This window comes from Amphiura filiformis, chromosome 8 (assembly GCF_039555335.1).
Source record: "Amphiura filiformis chromosome 8, Afil_fr2py, whole genome shotgun sequence".
Classification (NCBI taxonomy): Eukaryota; Metazoa; Echinodermata; class Ophiuroidea; order Amphilepidida; family Amphiuridae; genus Amphiura; species Amphiura filiformis.
The window spans coordinates 52,157,835-52,170,168 of NC_092635.1; the positions used below are offsets into that span (position 1 = coordinate 52,157,835).

Genomic DNA, 12,334 nt, shown 5'->3' on the forward strand with positions numbered 1-12,334 from the left:
AAATTAAACGACATAAATCAATTTTGTACTACATGCATATTACTAAAACACAATCAATTTACTGCTGAAAGGTACCGTCTTTTATTTTATCATGATTTTATTTTGTATAAAAATTACTACCTAACCCGAGATAGAACTTGTTTAAGGCACCGACATACGAACATTTATAATGTTCATTATAATGTTCCTCTAAAAATATTATTTCATTTATTAAAATAGCTTATAATCTTAATATTAAAACAATGAAAGGAATTGTTATGCCGTTAGAAATGCCTACAATAATATATCAAGATCTTTAAACGAAATCAGATTTCCCCTTTCTGCTTGTCACATAATCTTTATTATTTCAACTACTTAAGCGTGAAGTATTTTGACAATTATGGATATATTTTCTCAGTACATAAGCTGTCAGAGTCAATTTTCAAACTAAAGAGATAAAGCATGTTTCGGTTTCCACATCGACCCAGCGAAACCATCTGGATTTGCACAAAGTCAATAACACTATGAAACTGTTATATATGTTATCATGGTTATTCTACATTAATGTATACACTACTAACTGACGTCACAATATTTCGATATATTGAAATAATACCATGGTGATCGCTTAAAAGCCTAAGTACTTAACTCTTTCCACGCGGGTTTCCAAAAAAATTCAAAAATTCAAAAATTTCAGAATTGTAAATATTCATTACCATATTCGGAACCAGCATGAAAAATACATTAAAATTAGTACAAATAAGCATATTATTGGTTCAGTGGTTCTTAAGATAGCTTTTGATATTTCGACAAAATATCTCAAAACTTGGGACTTTTTATGTTGAAGCTCATGGCTAGCACGTAGAGCATTAACCACAAGCCATAAAAACGATACTTTTGGAAATTGGCCGTTATGCACGCGTCACGGGCAGTGAGAATCGATACAATGTTGTCATATTTATCGGTTAGAATTTTAGTGATCGGATAACGATCTTGAATATTAGTCTTCTAATTACCTCTAGTGATATCCATGCCATCATTAATAGTTTTGGGGTAACCTAGGCAACTGTGTTTACTGTTAAGTCGGACGTATCAATTAACAGCTATCGTCATGATCAGTGCCATCTTAAAAAGATACATTTAGTATGTCATAAATTTTATTTGCTAAATTTACGACATATTGTAAAAAGCCGGCATGGTCGTAAACCGTCGCGTTTCACATAAATAAGTCCTATATACATACTGTGGCTATAGTTCAAAAGTGATGTGAGACTAATGCAGATTTTCCTGATCTCGGATATCCTCGTAAAAGAATTATTCTATCTACCCATTCATATTCGGTTTACTTTAGGCGTATACATAATTCACATAATACTTACCGACCCCCCCCCACACACACACACATACCCTCCCACATATTGTTACAGCGTAACTGCAGTGAAATATTATGCAAACTATCTGCGAAGCAAATTTGCCACTAATGTAGACTTTCCTGATTCGAATATCCATGCAAAATATATGTGTCTTAATCTACAGTAGCAATCATTTGGTTTATTCGCGGGAATCCCCCTACACACCCAATATCAGTCACACACACCCCCCACCCACCCCTACCCACATGCATCTCCCCTCCTGTATACTAGTGCTCACGTTACGCTACTACTAGTGCACTTTGGCCGTGAAGAACAATTTCAGGCACAAATGTGAGATCAATGTTAACTTTCCATACCTTGGATATCCTCGCAAAAAAAACCCAAAAAAAACCGTCCCTGCTTTATGATAAAGGAATGGTGCTATTTAATTTACAATTTTATCTGCAAAGGAATAATAAACTTCCGGGTGGACCTTGGTTTAGTCAAAAGCCGGTATGATCGTAAACCGTTTCACATAAATAAGTCCTACTTTGGCTATAGTTGAAAAGTGATATTGTTGTTGTTACTGCTATTGTTTTTGGGGCTTCCAATTTGTTTCTTAAACTGCACCACCAATAATAACTAGCTACCTACACTGCAAAAACAGCAGAGCAACACTTAATAAACACTTTAACACTTCATAAACACTTGTTTGTACAGTGAAGGTATAGGGGTGTTAATTTATAAACACCAAAACACGTTTAGAAATATGAAGATGTTTATGTTTTTAACACAAGATAGTGTTTAAAATATGTATTTAAACACTATCTTAAAATATGTATTTAAACACTATCTTGTGTTAAAAACATAAACATCTTCATATTTCTAAACGTGTTTTGGTGTTTATAAATTAACATCCCTATACCTTCACTGTACAAACAAGTGTTTATGAAGTGTTAAAGTGTTTATTAAGTGTTGCTCTGCTGTTTTTGCAGTGTACTTGACGATATTACTAAATATGGACCTTTTTCATTTGTGTTGCTTTAAGCTATATGTTATATTACAGTGGCATACCCATGCCGCTCCTAGAGGTGAATTTTGCCGCCCCCTTCATCAACAGCCCGAATGGGTTCACTGCAAAAACAAGTGTTTATATTTAAACACCATATTGTGTTTATCAGAGCAACACTTAATAAACACATAATTCATGTTAATGGTCTAACACTAATGTTCATAAATTAACACTTGGTGTTATATTACAAACACTAATGTTTGTAATATAACACCAAGTGTTAATTTATGAGTGTTTGTAATATAACACCAAGTGTTAATTTATGAACATTAGTGTTAGAAAAATTAACATTAGTGTTAGACCATTAACATGAATTATGTGTTTATTAAGTGTTGCTCTGATAAACACAATATGGTGTTTAAATATAAACACTTGTTTTTGCAGTGTTGACCCAATATTCTATTAACAAACCCAGTGGTTTGAAAGCAAAAAAAGGCTCTATAGCAACATAAAAACAACAATATTTTATGTATATATTTCCATTTGATATCAATTTTCTACCCACTTTTTCTTTCATAATTTTTTTCTGCTGCCTTTCCTTTTTGCCGCTAAGTAAATGCTTCTACTATTACAAAAAATAGTCGCTATACACATGTTTATGTTTTATTGAAGAATTACTGAATTTTAGTAGATTAAAAAAATAACAGCCCTACACTATATATATCTGTGCTATGCCAGAAAGTGTCATACATGATCAGAAGATTATGCAGAACGCTTACTGAAAACGTCTATTAAGGGGGTACTACACCCCTGTGGTAAATTTGTGACTATTTTTGCATTTTTCTCAAAAAATAATAACACACTGGTAACAAAAGTTATGCAGATTATTGGGGCAAGGATCCCAATTCCTACACTGAAATTTCAGTGACTCAAGACAAGCGGTTCAGTATATATGATCGGAAACGAGGTACATCCTAGCGGTACCTGATTTTTTATCATAAATAACGAACCACTTGTCTTGGGTCACTGAAATTCCAGTGTAGTAATTGGATTCCTTGCCCCTATAATATACATAACTTTTGTTACCACTGTGTTATTAGTTTTTGAGAAAAATGCAAAAATAGACACAAATTTATCGAAGGGTGTAGTACCCCCTTAACATGTGCACCAGTTAAAATTGATCAAAGAACATGAAGAATGAAGTTAATTGAAAAGAACCTAAAAGGCATTTTACAGGAAATTTATAAATGTCAGGATGTGTTCCATTTTTAAACCCATCTTAGGTAACACTAAAATACCTTAATTGATAATTACCACAATTACATGATCATATTTTATTAATACAAGTTCAGTGGTTTCAAATTTCATATCATTTGATCCATCTATCTGACAATAGGATCGGTAACATTTATACCAGACATGCATGACGTAAGTTATTTTTGCAGTCGTTTCTGCTAAGTGCTTTGTAAAACAGTATATTCTACAAGAATATCTTGTTAAAAATATCACTGATTATGATATTTTAAATAAAGCCTATGCAAAACAACAAGCTACAACAGTATGGAATACCATTTCCCGCCGTTATTTTCCCGCCTTCCATTAACTGCGCGTACTATTAGCATGGATAGACTTTTTGACATGTGTGACAAGCCCAATTACTACGTTGCATAATTATTACATGTGCCTCTCTACATCAATATGATTTATTCGGATAGATAATCACGTGACATATTACCAGCGCTATAACTTATGGAGGTATTGGGTTACAATATTGATTAGAAAGTCTCTCTTATTGCGTGCAATTTTCCCGCTTTTAAATTGTTAAAAATTGACAGATGGAGTCTTCTCTTTTCCTGTAGGCCAGATGTTCAGGTGGATGCATAGCCATTCGAAAAATTAAAAGAATAACTAGGGTTTAACGCATGACTGTTGAATGTTTTTTTTAAATTTGTTTTGTCGTCCACCTTCGCATTTGTCACCTTTATATTATCATGCTCATCCTCTTTTTCTTTCCCTTCATTTCGTCTTCTCTTCCTCTTCACTCTCCTCCTTCTCTTGTTGATTGTATTTTTATTTTATTTTTTTCTTGTTCTTTACTTCTTGTTCTTTACTTGCATATATAGTTGTTTTTAAACTCCACCAGCTATCATATTATAGTCGGAACAAATTCCCCATTGTTTTCAAATAAGTTCAGAAAAAATACCAATATGACTAGAACGCATTTCGAGATTGGTATAAAGTCAACACATGCATAACTTACAGAACATGTACTTGTGGTTTCTTTGTAGATTATCATGAAAAATATATCTGCATGTCATGTAATATTAACCACACCCAAAACTAAACAAACACATTTGCTGGTTCACGTTTCTGAAATTCGTATCAATAACTTAAATAACACTACACTTCTCACGCTTATGATCAAAATGTCTCATGACATCCATTGCATCTGATGGTCACTGTGAACTTGGGATTAAATGCAGCCTTCTTAAAATGGCCAGACAGATTTACAGAAACGCTAAGTGTAGAAATTTGATAGCCTCGATTGGTACATACTGGGTGAGTAATGTTCTGGGCAAATATTGCTATACTGGTCAGTTGAACTTCGTAAAATACGAGGAGGAAAAAGTAGAATAGGAGGAGGAGGAGAAGAAGAAGGAGGAGGAGGAGAAGAAGACGAAGAAGAAGAAGAAGAAGAAGTTGAAGAAGAAGAACAAGAAGAAGAAGAAGAAGAGAAGAAGAAGGAGGAGGAGGAGAAGGAGAAGAAGAAGATGAAGAAGAAGAGAAGAAGACGAAGAAGACGAAGAAGAAGAGAAGAAGAAGGAGGAGGAGGAGAAGGAGAAGGAGAAGGAGAGGAAGAGGAAGAAGAAGAAGAAGAGGAAGAAGAAGAGGAGGAGGAAGAAGAGGAGGTAGACGAAGATGACTACGACGACGAAGAAGATGAAGAAGGAGAAGAAGGAGGAGAAAACCCCCATCCTCATTCTTATTATTAACATAATGTTTAAATCAGTAAAAGGGGTTAAAATGTATATATGGTTAATTTTAGTCAATGTTACATTAAGTTTACTATTGCTTTCTTACCCTAACCCTAACCCTAATCTAATCAGCAAAAGGGGTTAAAATGTAAGTATGGTTACATATTAGTCAATGTTACATTAAGGTTACTGTTGCTTTCTTGTCCTAACCCTAACCATAACCTAATCATGTAAAAGAGGTAAAATTTAAGTATGGTTAATTATTAGTCAATGTTACATTAAGGTTACTGTTGCTTTCTTGCCCCAATCCTAACCCTGACCCTAACCTTAACCCCTAACCTTAACCGTAACCGTAATTCTAACCTAACCCGAAAAAGAAGAAAAAGAAGATGAAGAAGAAGAGGAAGACGAAGAAATCGAAGAAGAAGGAGAAGAAGAAGAATCATTTCGATTATATCTTTCGTTGTAATAGTCACGCTACAAATATTGATCATTATCAGATTGTAACTTACAGCTAACAAACCACACTTCGATCAGTGCTGATCATAAAAAAACAAACAACGATGTCACATTATAATGTATAGCAAAATGTCGCCTAAGAGTATTCTGATGTAAAATTCAGAAGTAGAGATCCACAGAGGGTGCAAAGAAGAACTTAAGCAGCCACCAAGCGAATCTTGATACGCATACCCATGCTCCTACTACGTTTATGCATTTTAAAATGAAAACCCGTCTTTTCCCTTGGTCAGCTTGTTCCTTTCGCGTTGACACACTCCAAGAGCGAGTCAAGTGGGCACTCCGCAAATATCGACAGCTTTTACCTGGCAGTAAGGTAGACGCGTAGATTTTGCATTGCCAGAATCAGATGAACTAGACTATTTTGAATATGAAGGCGATTCCCCCTTCCCCCCTCAAAGTCAGGCAACTCGTGTCTGTTTGTTTTCCAGACGAAAGTAAAGGATTTTGAGCAATGGGCTATTCCATTTAAAATCCACACTACCCTTGTGGAAGATTTAGCTAAAGTCTTCTGCATAGGGAGTACGAGTTTTGAATAGAATAGACAATTGGGTAACTTCCATTCGAAATAGATAAAGGTAAAGCCACAATACAGGGGGAGTATAGGTTTCAAAATGGTTAACTCTGACCAATTGCATTTGAAAAATATACTCCCCCTGTGGAAGATATTTCCAAAATCTTCTACAGGGGGAGTGTGGATTTCAACTGGAATAGCCCAAGTTGAGTTGAACTGAAATGTTGAGGTTGTTCACTCTTACATTCACTATATTTCCCATGTTATTTGAATGAGTAACGGTTTAAAATCAATAAATGAATGATGAATATAAAAAAATGATCAAAGACGGACAGAGGGAGACTGTTAGATAAAAAGAAGCGCAGCAAATGTCTACATGTACGCATACTCAAACACACCCCACCCACAACTTCCCCCTCACCACACTCCCTTTAGATGCACCACAAACTCACATAACACATAAATTGCGTTACATGGCCGCGAAGTAGAATCTTAAGGGGGTACTGCACCCCTGTGGTAGATTTGTGACTATTTTTGCATTTTTCTCAAAAAATAATAACACACTGGTAACAACATTTATGTATATATTTATATTGGGGCAAGGAATCTAATTACTACACTGAAATGTCAGTGACTCAAAACAAGCGGTTTAGTGTATATGATAGGAAATGAGGTACATCCTAGCGGTACCTCTTTTCTTATCATAAATAACGAACCGCTTGTCTTGGGTCACTGAAATTCAATGTAGTAATTGGATTCCTTGCCCCTATAATATACATAACTTTTGTTACCACTGTGTTATTAGTTTTGGAGAAAAATGGAAAAATAGACACAACTTTAGCTTTATCGAGGGGTGTAGTACCCCCTTAAGTGTGAGACTAATAGTAATAGACTTGTCTGATCTCATACACACATTTTGTTTACTCGCGAGATTTTTCACACCCATCTACTGAGGAACCCACCCTCTACCATCCCCAAATGGGCGCATCCAGATATTTTTGGCTCTCCCCCTTAAGAAGACATGGGAAAATCTTAATCTTTTTTAAGATCTGACCTCGTAAATCATAAGACAAATGAAATAAGAAAAAACAAAGGAAAGATCATAGCCAGCAGTAGTACATAGAGCATCATGCCTACGGATTTCATCACAGTCTTACCTTAGCACGCTGGTAAGCAGCGTTTGAGATGGTGTTAATCGATAGTCGATAACCGATAATCAATGATCAATCAGCTATGAATATTTAATTGGATTCTAAAAATAATGATCACGGACTCTCATGTTCAAATGTGTGTGTGTGGGGGGGTGTATACCCCCCTCGCATGTTGGTGCTCGCAATTGCTGAGGACGGCTTTTTACCCCTAAAGAAGACATGGGAAAACTCAAACTTATTGGGAATCCCATATCTCCTTTAGGGTAGGTGCCGTTAATTTCTGGAATAGCCCAATACGACGTACATATACACACTCTCGCATCACTGCAGTGAAATATTGTGTATACTTCCTGTGGAGCAAATTTGAGACTAATGCAGACTTTCCTGATCTCGGGTATCCTCGCAAAAGAATTATTCTATCTACCCATTCACATTTGGTTTACTTTAGGCGTATACATAATTCACATCTACTTACTGACCACTTCAGCTCCCCCTCCCCCACATACACATATATTGTTACAGAGTAACTGCAGTGAAATATTATGCAAACTATCTGCGAAGCAAATTTGCCACTATATAATGTAGACTATCCTGATTTCGAATATCCTTGCAAAATGTGTTTCTTAATCTAGAGTAGCAATCATTTGGTTTATTTACGGGAATCCCACTACACACCCAATGTCAGTCACACACATACACCCCCACACCCCTCCCCACCAACCCACATGCATCTCCCCTCCTGTATGATACTAGTGCTCACACTACTAGTGCACTTTGGCCGTGAAGTACACTTTCAGGCACAACTGTGAGATCAATGTTAACTTTCCATACCTTGGATATCCTCGCAAAAAAACAAAACAAAAACAAACACCGTCCCTGCTTTATGATAAAGGAATAACTGCTATTTGTTTTACAATTTTATCTGCAAAGAAGTACTATACTTCCGGGTGGACCTTGGTTTAGTCAAAGAGAGATCGGTATTTACGAGTAAGGTTAGAACAAAAATAATGTACTTAAACATTCTGTTTTTCGATTTGGTCATTCAACCATCTGCAATGTGCACGTAGAATTGACAAAAAAGACGCTTTATTCAATGTAAATTACATTCTATTGCAATTACAGAAAGGTGAAAAGTACCATGAAGCCATGAACGTCCTTAAAGCCATTTGATTGTATTGTACACCAGGGAAGTATTCACAGCTATTGACTAAGACAGCGTATTACTATTATTAGGTTTATAAAGATACAATACATGTTGTATTGTTTAAGCAATCTAAGTAATTCGAAAAGATTATTTTTACAAGGTTATAAAAGTGTTGATGTTTTGGTTAGTGGAAAAACATGCTCTTATGTTGATGTCTGAAACATCCTTGGGCATGGCAGAGTAAAAACAAATGTGGATTTTACGACAGAACTGGACGATGTCAAGATGGTTTGGCAATTTTATCTCGCTGTGAACAATATTGTATGTACCAATGTATGTTGCTTTTCGAATTGTATCTATACTAGAGAATAGAAACTGATGTTCCTTAAATGTTTCTCTAAAACAGTGCAGATACATTGTACAATTGATATGCTTATTATCATTATTAATAGTGTTAGTATTATTAATATTAGTGTTATTATTATTATTATTAGTAGTAGTATTAGTATTAGTATTAGTAGTATTATTATTATTATTATTATTATTAGTGTTATTATTATTATTATTAGTGTTATTATTATTATTATTAATAATGCTATTGTTATTAGTGTTATTATTATTATTATTATTATTATTATTATTATTAATATTGTTATTATTATCAGTATTATTATTATATCATCATCAGCGTCATCATCATCATCATCATCATCATCATCATCATCATCATCATCATCATCACCACCACCACCACCATCATCATCATCATCATCATCATCATATTCATCATCCCTGTCATCAATATCATCTCTTATTAGTCGAATCAATCAAATAAATTCAATTTATATTAGTAACATGTAATGCTCAGTATTTCCCTACTCACTCGCTACTGGTGGGGGAAGAGGTAGGATGAGATAAGGTCAGGCTGGGGTTGTTTATCATCAATCGCTGTCACGTTGTACCACCTGTTTTTTCAGGCTTTTTCGCATTATCTACTTACATGTAGTAAGACATTGTACACATAATAAGGGTAATACTGTTTTGTACTCTTTACAATTTAAGGTGACGTCAATCAGGTTGCCTATTTACTACACTCTTAAAAATATTTTACTCAACTTGAGTAAAAAGATTACAACTCAACAAAGTGAGTAAAAAATTACTCAAATTGAGTAAATAATACCCAACATTGAGATTATAGTAATAAATAATACCCTTAATGTTGAGACTCAATGTTGAGTATTATTTATCAATATGAGCTCAAGGTTGGGTATTATTTTCTTCCATTTGAGTAATTATTTATTCAATTTGTTGAGTTGTGACCTTTTTTTTACTCGAGTTGAGTAAAATAATTTTAAGAGCGTAATAAACATTTTGTGTCTGGAAATTCACATCATATTTTGAAAAAAATAACACATGAATACCATTGTATTCAAACTCTTCAATCATAGATTTTGGAAATTTCTTCCACAGGGGGAGTATGAATATCAAATGGAATGAACACATTAGGTGGCTCCATTTGAATTTCATACACCCTCTCAGAAAGATTCAACGTGAGGGAGGACGAGTTTCAAATGTCGCTGCTAAAGTGTTCTTCTTATTTAAAATTCATTCTCCCCCTGTGGAAGCTATTTCCAAATTATTCCACAGGGGTATGGATTTTAAACGGAATAGCCCGATGGGGCTGTTAATGTCATTAACACTACTTTCAATTATAAGATAATCTATTGTTGTACCAGTGTATCTCAATTCCCTTTTACTATATGCGTATTATATTGCCGTCTAATATTTCACTCCGTTCACGTTCATCATCGATAATCATTATTTTGCGCTCAATTTATACTCAATAAACGCCACTTTCATTTTACACGTTTGCGTACTGATAATGTACTAAGCTAAGAGGCTGGTAAGCCGACTGACATGCACGAGCTTAGTTCATCCACCCCACCTACATACATATACATAATAACATACACATAAGCCGACCGACATATATACCCATACCCCACACCCCAGGCCCACACCCCAGACCTCCATACACACCCCAAACAAAATACTGATCCAGTATTATATATGTATGCATGCTATCAATTTCTACACTTGGCATTTCTGTAAATCTGTCTGGCCATTTTAAGAAGGACGCAGTTAATCTGTTCATACTGACCGTCCGTCATATGAAATGCATGTAATAAGATGGACCATTTTGATAAGCGTGCACAAAATACACGTACGCATTTTATACTTAGTTATTAAGGGCTGGGGTATGAACGTTTGGACAGTATTTATTTTGGGACATTAGAGCACATCAGACATATCGAATTGCATTCTGAATACGAAGAATGTCATTCTGATATCAAATAATTTTGATTTTTTGAAATTCGCAATTTAATACACATTTTATGGCAAATCATTAAAAATTGATATTTTTGATATTTAACAGTACTTGAAGTACACTTTATAAATCTGATGATTTATACTTAAAGTGTATGTAGCTGGGATGAAAAGCCGACGATCAATTGAAAATTTTGTCCTTTCAATTTGAAGATATGGATTTTTTTCCCAAAACACCAAAAAAAAATTAGGTCTTTTGGGAAAAAATCCATATCTTCAATATGAAAGGTCAAAATTTTCAATTGACCGTCATTTTCCTCCTGCTACATACACTTAAATATATCATTAGATTTATATAATTTACTTCGAGGACTGTTATATATCAAAATTTGAAAAATATCAAATTTTTATAATTTGTCATAAAATTTGTATTATATTGTGATTTTCAAAAATGAAAATTATTTGATATCGGAAAGACATGCTTCGTATTCAGAATGCAATTCGATAGGTCTGAGATGCTCTCATGTCCCACAAAAATACTGTCGAAACGTAATAAACGCTCATTTTAGATCCCTTAATACAACAGATTCGTGATAATTAAACCATAAAATTAACGCTAAATGGTTTTTTTATGGTAGCAAATTTATCTTACTAGCCAATTTCAACGATTTTAGCCAATCGGAATAGGAAACAACAAATCACTGGGGAACGGCCACCTGTGTCAATACAGCTTTGAGATAAACCCCAATACGAATTATAACACAGACCTAATTATTAAACACGATTCATTAAGGGATCTAGAATGAGCGTTTATGGCGTTTCGACAGTATTTTTTGTGGGACATGAGAGCACCTCAGACGTATCGAATTGCATTCTGAATACGAAGCATGTCTTTCTGATATCAAATAATTTTCATTTTTTGAAATTCACGATATAATACAAATTTTATGACAAATTATTAAAATTTGATATTTTTCAAATTTTTGATATATAACAGTCCTCGAAATAAATTTTATAAATCTAATGATATATTCTTAAAGTGTATGTAGCTGGGAGGAAAAGCCGACAATCAATTGAACATTTTGACCTTTTATATTGAAGATATGGATTTTTTCCCCAAAAAGACCTATTTTTTTTGGGTGTTAAGTATAAATCATCAGATTTATAAAGTTTACTTCAAGTACTGTTAAATATCAAAAATATCAATTTTAATGATTTGCCATAGAATGTGTATTACATTGCGAATTTCAAAAAATCAAAATTATTTGATATCAGAAGGACATTCTTCGTATTCAGAATGCAATTCGATATGTCTGATGTGCTCTAATGTCCCACAATAAATACTGTCCAAACGTTCATACCC

At 34.2% G+C, this 12,334-nt stretch overlaps 1 protein-coding gene across 2 annotated transcripts in view; it reads right to left on the minus strand.

The window, feature by feature from the left end:
- LOC140159199 (choline O-acetyltransferase-like) overlaps positions 1 to 12,334 on the minus strand; it is a 151,997-nt gene that overhangs the window by 80,635 nt on the left and 59,028 nt on the right. The gene's annotated exons all lie outside the window — the stretch shown is intronic.